At 40.3% G+C, this 12,231-nt stretch overlaps 1 protein-coding gene across 2 annotated transcripts in view; it reads right to left on the bottom strand.

Moving 5' to 3' along the window:
• GALNT9 (polypeptide N-acetylgalactosaminyltransferase 9) overlaps positions 1-12,231 on the bottom strand; it is a 147,716-nt gene that overhangs the window by 16,941 nt on the left and 118,544 nt on the right. The window lies entirely within an intron of this gene.

Genomic DNA, 12,231 nt, shown 5'->3' with positions numbered 1-12,231 from the left:
AAATTACCCACATGTGCAGTACCAATAGGAGAAAAAAAAAAAAAGAGAAGAAGCACAGAAACACACTTACTTTTTCATTTTAGAAACTTTGACTTTGATTGTGGGTCAGTCAATTATTCCTTTCTTTTTCTAACCTAGCCCCTGCAGGCTTTGAGGATTTTCACTCCACCAGTTTCCCCTTCAGAAACAGACTTTGTCCTGCCTTCATCAGTAAGAACTGACTTACCTGGTTGGTACAGGACATCCATGGAAATTTTACCCAAGAATAAAGACATGAGTGTTAGTGCAGGATGTCTTGGTGAATCCAGCCATTAACCGAATTGTGCATTTACTTAGCAGCAGGACATACCACCGTACTTGGCAGTGAATGTGAGCACAGCAAATGCATTTCTCACCCAGTGCTCCTACATCCTCTCAGCTGCTTGCTTGTGGGCACTGAAGAAAGGAGAAACCTCTGAGGCAACTATTCTGTACACCTTTACCTACAACCTGGTCACATTAGAAGCAATAATTTACCACTTATTTCTCTATCCCTGAGCTGATGAACACAGACAAAAGGGACTGAGTGGAGACTGATCACCTAGCCTTCCTAGAGTCCCCCTACCCATAATATCTGGGCTTTTTTTTTCCCCCTGTTGATTATTTACTGTGTGAACTCTGTGGTGGGAAACAAAGAGGACTTGTCTCTCTGACTCAGCAAGACTTGGAGTGATGCCGGGTGAGTGAAGCTTATGCCTTTTGGTTCTCTCATGTCTTCATCTACTACTACAGTCTAGCTGAAATAAATAAAATATATTCAAATATAATCAATAATCCACTGCTTTCCAAGGTTGCCTTTTACTGAACATAAGAGGTCATTTCCAGACAAGATGCACTCCAGAATAATAGCAGGGCAGTTCCCCACCTAACCTGCCTCCTCAGGGACAAAGAAAATTTGCTTGAGAAGTGGCAGATAAAATCTTCTCCTTCATGTGGCCTTTTTTTTAAAAAAAAATGCTTTTTTAGGTAATATTTATTTGCTGTTCTGTAGTAAATCACCAGCCACTGGAATTTACATGTGATGAATGAAAGACATTGAAAACACAGTGCTCGTAAATTTTGGACTGACATGTGCTGAGGGTTTCCCGTGCAAAGGGAAGTGCTACAAAAACCAAAAGGAATTAATTGATTTTGATGATCAGAAGTGGAAATGAGCAACATATTTTCTGCCCAACTCATCCTGGAAGTCAGCTATTTAATGCACAGCACGTTTTCCTTTGTGTTGATATGGCTAATGACCTTGTAATTTTTATTTATATCTTTTGGTAACAAGGGCAAATACATTATCTGAGTGACAGATTTATTTCTTTCAAATACCAGTGCCCATGCAAACCTGAAAAGGAAAAGGTACTAAACTGCAGCATTAAAGGAAACAGTTTAGCTCATCTGTAGATTCAACACAAACAGTTATTTATCAGTGATAAATTCTCCCCAGATGAAATCCACAGGGAACTCAGACACCTGACTTTGAAGGAAATACAACAAAAACAGGCAGCAGCAGCCTCGGGCCTGATAGCGCTCACCCTGCCAGCCAGGATCTTCCATGCTCAGCAGTCAGGGGGAATTGCTCTGCAGTGTGACCGCCCCACCTACACTTGTCTAGATTGCTTTAGATTTACATTCAGACACTTCTTTCCCCTACTCCTCAGCCCTATTTTCCTCTTTAAAGAGAGCAAAAATCTGGTGAAGAGTGGGAACAAAGGAAGGAAAATCCAAGAACTCTTCAAGGATATTTTGCTTCCTATGAAGATGCTAATTTACCCAGATGATTTTTTTTTTTTTGTAAGAATATATAACTTTTAACACCCATGGGAGATGTTTCCCAGGATAAGGATGGGGTTTCCAGTCCCACAGAAAGAGAACTCGATGTACAGCAGACGTGTTGAGGAGGCAGTTATATAGTCGTATACTGCCAGAAGTGGATGTGCAGCATGAGGCAGTTAGAAAGTCGTGTATCACCACGTGTACATCATCATGTCACCACTTCTCCACACCCCGATTCAGTATCACAGCTGCTCAACTGTTATTTCTTTTCAGGCCAGACAAGGTCTCCGGTTTCACTTCATGACAATTAGTTGCTGTTCAATGGAGCATGGACATGTCTCTATCCCCACAACTTTGCAGCGCACTGCTAAGTATGGACTCAAGCTCTTGTCCTCTACCTTTTCAGCCCAATGATTACTTAAACTCGCACAAAAAAAAGAGTTTCAGTAGTACAACCAAATATGTGCACCCAAACCTGGACAGGGTCCCAGTAGTTAAGAGCATTCACGTGAGATTTAGATGAAGACTCAAGACTCCTGTCTGAATCAAGAGGATGGGGAGGTTTAACAGCACCTTCTTCCCTGCTGGATACAGAACTGAAAGACGTGTGATTCAGAAAACTGTTACCTGTCTGCCTCTAACTACAAGAAGTCTCTGAAATACAACAAAGGATGAAAGAATGAGGAAAGTTTCACTGCATGAAACAGATAAGAGCAAGGTGAGGCAGTGGCTGCCCCAAAACTGGTTGATCCTCTTCCTCTTTTCATCTTCAAAACTGTATTTAATGACCCATTTTAACAGCAGTAAACAACCCAGTGCTTTCCATATCTAACTGTGAAATTATGTCAGAAAAATAATTACATGCATCTATAGAGCATTTCTCAAGCAGAGTTCTTAAAGTGCCTTACTATGGAAAGCAAACTCTTTCTACCGGTGAGCACAAAATTATGCCCAAGTCCCTCCAAACTGACACTTTTTAGGCAAAGGAAACTAACCTCCTTGTCTATGATGACATCTGGGACAACAACACAGCTCCAGATCAAGTTATTCCTTTCATACTCAGCTGCCAACATTAAATGTGTGTTTCAAGGTTAATTTACTGAGCATGCAGTAGTTGAATGGTCTCTCTGAGCTGCTCCCTACGAGGGTGCACATCACCAAAAAGCACACTCAACCTTACTTTCCCCCTATGGAAAGGCAAATCCCCAATAGTAAACTTCGTTTCTGGCATCACAGCATGCACTCATCAAACCTGTCTCATGGGGCAACAGCACAACTCCGCTGAAGGGGAGCTAGATACAGGCTCAAAAGATGTCCTGGGCTGGGCACAGGAGTAGCTCCCGTTGACAAACAGCAACAGCAGAGAAGCAAACAGGCTTCTGCCTTACGTGCTCCTCAACTCAATGCAGCTGCTACAGCCCAGGGACTCAGCATCGCCTCCGTGAGCACCACACTGTGCAACGTTTTAAGACACGATCAAGTAATTCCAAGAGACACTTAATTTATTTGCTAATTGTAGTTAATTTCTAATTTCAGAACTGCTCTTTAGGCTGCTATAAACAAAATTGATAGCAATATAAATGTTACCATAGCTATGTTACCTTAGCATTTTTAGTGCTAATTATCTCAATCAGCTTTTCTATAAACAGACATATTAAGTATTAAGAAGAACAAGCACCCACATCAGGGGAAAATTACAAACTGAATGATAGTGTTCGTGGTTTGCGCTACAATGATTTACCAGCACTAATAATTAGCTATTCCTGTACACCCGAGATATGGCTGTCCTACAGAAAAGTATTCACCATTTATTATACAATAGTCAAATATCCAATGAAAAACCGAGGTGAGACAGTCTTGTTTACCACATCCTACACGGCTCATCACCAAAGTTCTCTGAATGCAGGTCAGGTACATGATTTTAGAAGGTTAATAAATGGCTATGCTTTAATACTTGCCAAACAAGAAGTTGTTTTCTGAGAACATACTTCATCCCAGTTACTTGTTGCTGAAGGTCCAAACTACCATCATTAATAGGATTTTTTAAAAATATTGGTTTCCTAAGAAAAGGCCAGAAAAGGTCTTAAAATAACTGCCTTTTTTTTTGATGAAAATATTAGGAAGTACAGTCTCAAAAAGAAAAAAATACCAACCCAACAGTTCTGTCCAAAATCCAGGTATTTTGGATTTTTTGGAGGAAAAGAAACAAAGCAAAGTGAAATGTAAAATTCCATTGAGCCAAATGGCCCTTTTGGTTTAAAACCAGTTTCTTATCTAAATAAGAAAAATAATAGTCAAACAAGCAACCTGGTCATTATTGAAGCAGGACATAGAGCCGGCTGGACTGCTGGGCTAATCAATTCCTATGTCCTGGCAACAGAGGGAGAGAACACTGTTGACATGGTCTCCAGTTACCAATAGCATCATACCCTGCTGAACCAAAGTCAGAGCTCCAAACCAGCATGGGATTTAATGTTCCAAGGAACCGTTTGCAGCAGGGCAGCTGCAGATTCCAAGGTGCTCACACTGATTACAGGGTAGCTTTTCACTCTCTTGGGACTTAGTGTTCCGTAGACCAAAAAGCGCCTCACGTTACCTTCAGCTAGTCTGTTTTCTGAAAATACCTATTTATTGACTAATGAGTGAAATTATTCATGCCGCTTCCAAAAAAAGGGAACCATGTTCCAATATTTTGTAGCCATTCTTCTGCATGCTTTTAGGAGTGTCAGGAGAACAGGGTGCTTGCAGTCTATCAGTAACTAATACTAGAGATTAGTCTTGTTTTCCGTAAATGCAGCTTGCTTCAAAAGTTTCTATATGACATTATTTTCTTATGCTAAACCAACTACACAGTGCTATTTAATTTGGTACAAGTGATCTCAGTAAAAGCAAAATCAGCAGGTAAAATGAAAATGGCATTAGAATGAAGGCACAACTGAGGAGACAGTTAACTCTCGACTTAGAAAACTTAGACTGGAAAGAAAGATTGTGATCCTTAAGAACTTTGTACCCTGCTGTGACTTTGCAGTTTGAACACCTTGGCACTCAGTAAGAGAGAAAAATAAAAGCTTCAGGTTCTCTGTTGCAAATATTTTTTCCATCAAATATGCGTTTGATTCAAGCAGCTGGAGAGAAGAGGTATCCACGAAGGTGTAACCGTAGAAAGGAGGCTTTGGCATATGTGGGGTGTGCTTTCAAATAATTGCCCTTTGCTAACAGTTTCACAGCTTGCTTTTTTTTTTTTTTTTTTTAATGCACACACTGGTTCTGTCCATTGGTGAAAGTTTATAGTGGCCAAGGCAACTCCAACACAAAAAGCAAACCAGGTGTCTATAACACATTGGTCTCCACCTCTTTCAAAACCAGCTGAGTAAATATTGTCCCACTTTTCCAAAAGAGAGCTGGGAATCATCCTGCTCCCTAATCATATAGAGAAGTAAGCAATTAATGACATTTGTGATAATCTGAGAATTTGAGCCCCATTTTTCGTAGTTAGCAAGCCCTCTGGAGGAACTGCTAGAGAGGGACTGTTACTGTACAACCTGCAATTGTGTCGTACAGCTTTGTGCTTTATCTGCTTCCAAGAACTCGTGGCCCTTTCAGTGGTCCCTCGTGGAAAGGAACACTCGCTGTCTACACCTTCCAGCAGTAAGAAAGTGGAAAGAGTCACCTTTAAGCTGTGCATGTGGCAGCAGGGATCCTCATTTCTGATGTCCATAGCAGACCATGCTACCCAGCATTTCTGCAAGGGTTTCTGCCGGAGGCAGCACTTCAGAGGCAGATATTCAGCACACCCCAAAATGAAAACGTTAAAGCTATTACAGACTCTATTTTATAAAAAGCAGTTCTGAACTCCACTTGCCCAGCACTTCATAGAAGTAACCTTTCAGATTTCAGACTTTCTTTTCTATGTGAAGCCAACAGAAGAGATGGAGGAGTTTTTAAAGCAGCTCAGATATCCCTTTTTTTTATGTTATCCAAGCGTGGGAATTCTTAAAAGTCAGGGATCTCAGGTTTTCTTCAATTTTCAAAGCAAAGCCTATCAAAGATGGATGTCTTCTAGACTACCCACACACACCCACGGCAGGACTGGAAAAGATTTTCCTGTCACCAAAGAATTTCCTCATGTTTCAGAAATGTTGCTGACCTAAATTGTCAATCACAACATCAATCTTAAATGTTTTCACTAGCTGAAACACATTCTTTGTACTTCCATCTTCCTCGCCCTCCTCAAAAAAAACCAACCCCAACTTTAAACTGAATCACTGATGATTTTCAGATCTGTTCGGTGTTGATTTTTTTTAATACAAGTGTATTTAAATTTGAAAGGTCAGTTCAAACTGAAAACCCAAGCTTTTGTTGCAAAAATACACAACCTTTTGACAACATTAAAAAGAGGTATGTGTTCTCACTTAGAAATTTCACCAAAGCACAGCCTTTTCCACACAAGTATTTATCAGCTGGAAAAGCCTCAAAACCCCTATCAAACTTTCAGAAGGCCAGGGAGCTTCCAGCCCTGCTCAGAGTGCACGTGGCCTGGAGATAAAGATAAATCACTGCAACAGACTGTCCAAGTGAGGAGCAATTAAATTGTGGTTTCTTATGGGAAAAAGAAATCTAAGTACTTTCTGGCAGAAGCAATACTTGAAGGGCAGGAGGATGCGTAACCCAGGTAGTAAAGTCATAACAGCAAGTACCACTGGCCCCTCCTCAGCCCCTTTAACACCACTGGGTAAAATAAAACCCATGTGTACAGCAAAGCTATAGGAAAAATCCTACTCTGATGAAGTCAAACAGAAAGATAACTCCTAACATTAAAAACATGTATAAGAAGATGATGCTGTATTTTTGGCTTCTCTTTCCATTCAGCTACAGACCAACAAGGTCTAAATCAAAAGGGATTCTTCAAAGTAAATCAAACTCTGACAATAAGGTTATTTTCTGAAACATGGGAGCTCTCTAGTTGTATTCCAGTCCTTAACTGATGTGGCCACTCTTCTAGTGTCCACTCTTCAAACTGAAAATGAACATGGATACAGCACATTTATATTTCTTACATTTCTGATACTGGCAATTTACACAGTTCACTGAAAACTGGTTTTTCCAAGTAATTCATAGCCTGACATTTTCTCTTTTTCTAATGGGGTCTTATGGATACGCTTTCTTCCACATGACTATAGTCGTGTTTAATCAGATGAGCTAGATAAAGTACTTGCACTGTTTTTCATTTTGCATAGAAAGCTGCTAGGAACCAGGGAGCTGTCATAATCAAACACATCATATGGAAACATTAATCACGTGGCCTCATTTTGTTCATCAACTACATTTTTATCATCATCATCTTTAAAGGCAGCCATAATTAAGGCTTAAAAAAAGCCTCAACTCTTGGTTCTCAAAATATTCTGTGTCATTTAACGGTGCACTTACAGAGCAAAGACCTTTCCCTGCTGGGACAGAGCAGTTTACATCAGAGAGAATTTTAGCTGTCAGAAAAATAATTGCAAAATGAAAGAAACCGCATCTCAAGATCCATAGATCACACGTTAAGTCAAATATTTCAGGCTAAAATTCTGACCAATACTTGCAAATTACAGGACCCCAAAGGGTCCTTGCTTGACTGATAGTGGCAGTGCCTGTTAGAATCCCTGCCTTTTTGGTTTCAGCTCCTGCTAACAGCAGTTTGTAGATAATCTAACAGCAGATACATAGGGATTGTAATAAAATCTCACATGTAAAAGCTAATTCCATAACTAGGATAGTATTGTTAATGTAGAAGTGTAAATACCTAGTCCTCACTGCTCTTGCTGCTCTGTAGGGTTGGGAGCACGCAGTAGCATTCATGGACAGTTGATACTGGAAGGTTGAATTACACTTGGGGCTCCCCTAATGTTGTTTTCCTGTCTCATGCAACATGAACTTAATTTGAAGACAGAGCATAAAGACTGAGGATAGAGCTGATGCAGTGAGAGGAGTCTTTAGTATACATTTGGCACTAGTATTACCTTTCCTCATGATAATTTTTAGTTGCCCAATTGATGAATACTTGGAAGTTAGCTGCTTTTCCCAAAACCATTATGAGAGATTTCAAGGGTATGTCAAATCCTCTTGCAGAATCATCTAATAGGATATTTCATGGCAGATTGAAAATAGCACTTTTTCTTTGTAAAAAAAGAAAAAAATCAAAGATACTTGATTAGCCTTTAATTTCTTTTAGAATTTATTAGGGTTTGACCTCTTAGTTTTGTTTCTTCAGGGTTTTCTAGTATTTACAGATGGATTGCTTTCAGAGAAAATAGGCAATGGGACCATTATGTTCTTGCAATGAGACGTTCAATTGATGCATGTTTTCTAAATATCTCTGGTGGCTCTTCAGCAGCAAATTTAGAGATTGTCCTTCACATGTTTCTTAGGGGTTACACAGAAGCTCAAGCTAGCAAAGATCTCAGATGTGACAACAGTGAGAATATAAAATCCTTCTGTTAATGGTCTTACAGAAGAAAACAGATAAGCATGAAGAAACTGAAGCAAGTTCTAGAGAAACTCGCACTCAGCAATCATCTTGCTGTAAAGATTAACTTTGTGTATAAAGAACTATGTCCGATAAATTAACAGACTAACTGCTAGTGGAAGGAGAAGATAGGATTTAATATGATATTAAAACTACTCTGGTCTCCATAAACCCAGTTGTGGCACAATTTTAACAAATAGCATCTTTGTAAAAAGTATGTAGAGTGAAAAAGAAATCCCTTCTGCAAGGAAAATTTCAGACTCTGAAGTGTCTTGGTGATTGGGGATGGAAATTACAAAAAAACTCTTCAGAGACATCCGAGCAGACTGCTGCCACGTCAGCGAGCAGCACGTGCAACACTGCGCAGACCATGTTTTATATACAGATTTCAAATAGGCATCTATTGTGATAGTAAAGTCTAAAATACCACCCCAAGCCAAGTTGGTCCACCAGTTCATGTTTGCCATTAGGGAAATTAATTTGTAACTGCAGTGATACTGGTCAAAGAACATCTGCTCTGATAGCTCTACTCCCTGAGGAGCTGGTGAGAAGGCTTCACAACCAACCCGACAGCAGGAATTACACAAGCATGAGGCCAAAACGGTGGCAAAATGCAACCAGGTCTGTACTCAAAGAAACATTAGGAGAGCTTACGCAGATACCATCACTGCTCAGGGAGGTGGTTGAGTCACCTTCCCTGGAGGTGTTTCAAAGATGGGTGGATGAGGTGCTGAGGGGCATGGTTTAGTGATTGATAGGAATGGTTGGACTCAATGATCCAGTGGGTCTTTTCCAACCTAGTGATTCTGTGATCACTGGGCTCTGGAGTCCACTTCTCATTCCCAAATCTGAGCTCACAGGATTCACATGGCTGCAAAGCAAAGCCCGATTCTGGTGATCCAAACATTGCTGGCACAGGTCCCTTGGATGTCTGCCTGCTCTGGGACAGCCACAAGGGAGGCACCAGGAGGAAGTTTCCAGGGCCTCCACTGATCCTGATGGATCCAGCTACAGCAATGTACCATGTGCCATGACGAGGACAGTTGCTCACTCCTCTGCTGAAGGCACTGTCTGTCAGCACATCCCTCAGATGGAAAAGGAAGGAGATGATCTGTTAGTCCCAGAAAGTATGTATGGAGCAGAATTTTGGAAGATGGCAGCTTAACAGGTAATAACAAAGCAGGAAACCTCACAGGCATGGTGTACAGCAAGCACTGGTACGTTCTGTGTTGCTGACCTTCGGTGCGGACAAGCAATTTATTTACCATCAGCCTCACTGACATCATTGCTTAGGGGTGGCATTACATTCTGATGGGAGGAAGCACTGAGGAACAGGAATAGGAAGGAACGACAGCCTGTCTAAGGGCAACTTTTTAATTTCTAAAGACTTGTTTTTCTTAGCAAATGAATGAATGTTGGCACCTCAAAACGCTCCAGGAGATGTTAACAGCTCCTATCAAGTAAATGACAGGCATAGAAAAGCAATTTCTTTGAGGCACACCCTTAAAGTTCATAGACTAGAGATCATAACCCTATTTCATTGAATTCTCCTCAAGTCAGATATCTTCTCTTGGTCTAATACCAAATATGCTGGGTTTTGCAAGCCCAAATAATTTTTTCTTGCATAAAGTAAATGCAATTTAGTATCTCTAATTTAGTTTGGTAATTGTCACAAGCAGATGTTCCTCATAACATATTCTTTAAGAACACAACTGATGAGAATAATTTTCTGCCTTCTTACAAATTTACTCAACTTTCCCCCAGATCAATAAAACCACTGCAAATCTGTCAGCACAGACACTGTTTGTACAGTAACTGTTAAAATTCAACAAATTTGCCTCAGAAAAAATCAACGCAAATGGGATACATGAAATGGCATAAAAGACCAGCCTGTCATCCTTGCTCCTCACTTCCAATTCATGTGCTTACTTTAAGTTGTTTCTTCTCATTTATCCCAAAAGACCACAGAGAAAATCTCCCTCTAAATTCAAGTCTCAGCAAGGGATAAAGATGTACATGCATTAAGCTTACATCAGAAATTCTGCATCTGAGTTCCTGCAGCATTTAAGTTCTTAGGAAAATACCTATTTTGCTGGACTCTGAGCTTTACTAACCTGCACCAAACCACCAAATAATGCTGACTAGTCAATCCAGAAGCTTCTGAAATTTAAGAACCAGTATGCTATAGCTACTGTAGTCCAGTGCTTAGCTGGATACTCTTTAAGAGGCTCAAAACTAGGCCATCTGGGCATAACAGCAGTCCAAACCAGACTGAAGCACACTGGCAGATGCCAAGAGAAGATTAGCAAGGATACAGAAGGTCAGAGTAGGGATGTATTGCTTGACATGTGTAGGTGTTCACATGACACTTCCATTAGAGTCTCTTGAAGAGTATAAAACTAACTCACAGAGAACAGAACTGGGACACTTTCTGAAAAACATAACATAAAATATTATAACTGCATTGACCACACTTGTCATTGCTGCCTCAATTTACACTAATATATGTCAAGATCAGTACATGCCTCAGTCATTCAGCTACTCGATCACTGTCTGACCAAGCTGACAGGCATTCCATCTATTACACGTGGCGATACTTGCAGGATGGCTTTCTAAACATTTGGTTTCCTATTGGAAAGTCTTATCTAAAAATAGTAACTGACACTTAGTCAATACATACTTCTGGTCCATTAGTAGTTTCACTCTATTGAGGTTTATAAGGCTCTGTATTCACAAAACCCAGTCCTTCAGATAACATACCAAAGCCCTGTGCTTTTGGTCTGAGGCCAATTCCACCCTTGCCCTAGTCTGGTCTGTAACCTACGGACACCATTTATAAAGTGTCACCTTCTTCAGGAATCAACTTTTCTACAAGAAACCCATCTCCTCTATGGGAAAAGAAAGTGGCTAGTACCGAGTACCAAATCTGGTTAAATCCCATCACATGAACTAATTTAAACACATCTCTGACATAGAACCAAAACCAAACATTGTCATATTTAGATGGGGTTTGTATGCATCTAGTTTAGATTCAGGTTTGATCATAGAATAGTTTGGGTTGGAATGGACCTTAAAGATCATCCAGTTCCAACCCCCCTGCCATGGGTAGGGACACTTTCCGCTAGATCAGGCTGCCCAAGGCCCATCCAACCTGGCCTTGAGCAGATGAGGACAGTCTTTGACCTTTTGAAGGGAAGAATTGCTGACAAAACTAAAGCAAAAATTGGATTTCCAGCCCAGAAGCAAAATTAAAAGCCTTTTCCAAATCCAGGGCCTACAATTAAAACACCCACACTAGAATGCTCTGGTGTTGGTCTACTCAGAACATCAAATTTCAAATTTCAAGTTTTTGAACTCAGAAAGAAAACAAGAGAAACAAATAAGAAAGCAAGTTTGGACTCCTATATAATCAGTGCATGCAGCAGCTAAATTACAGAATGACTGAAGTTGGAAAGGACCTTTCTGGATGTTATCTGATCCACACACCCCCCTTCTCAAGCATGGCTACCTAGAGCCACTTGGCTAGGACTATGTCCCAGCAGCTTTTGAATATCTCCAATGATGGATATTCCACAACCTCTTTGGACAATCTTCAGACTATTGAGACAATGTCAAATTTCAATTAACTTTCTTCAAAATGGCAAATGAAATAGCTTTTGTACTATTTGGGGTTTCTGTTGTAGTACACCTGGGAGATAAACCACTTCTACCTTTGCAGAAAGGGCGAACAGCAAGCATGTAACTTGAAGGCATCTTTTCTAACAGGCATGCAAAAACATTAGCCTAAAAATAGGCAGAACCTCTAACAGCGTCTCCCTTCAGTTGTTACCTAAGCTAAGCCAGGATGAAAGTAAAAGGCAAAAGTGTTTAATGATGCTGGTTTTTTTTTTTTCTCAAAGTGAGTTCTCAGCTTTCTTGTG

This window comes from Phaenicophaeus curvirostris, chromosome 17 (genome assembly GCF_032191515.1).
Source record: "Phaenicophaeus curvirostris isolate KB17595 chromosome 17, BPBGC_Pcur_1.0, whole genome shotgun sequence".
Lineage (NCBI taxonomy): Eukaryota > Metazoa > Chordata > Aves > Cuculiformes > Cuculidae > Phaenicophaeus > Phaenicophaeus curvirostris.
Note: the sequence above shows the minus strand (reverse complement) of the source record. Positions and strands in the feature narration are given on the sequence as shown.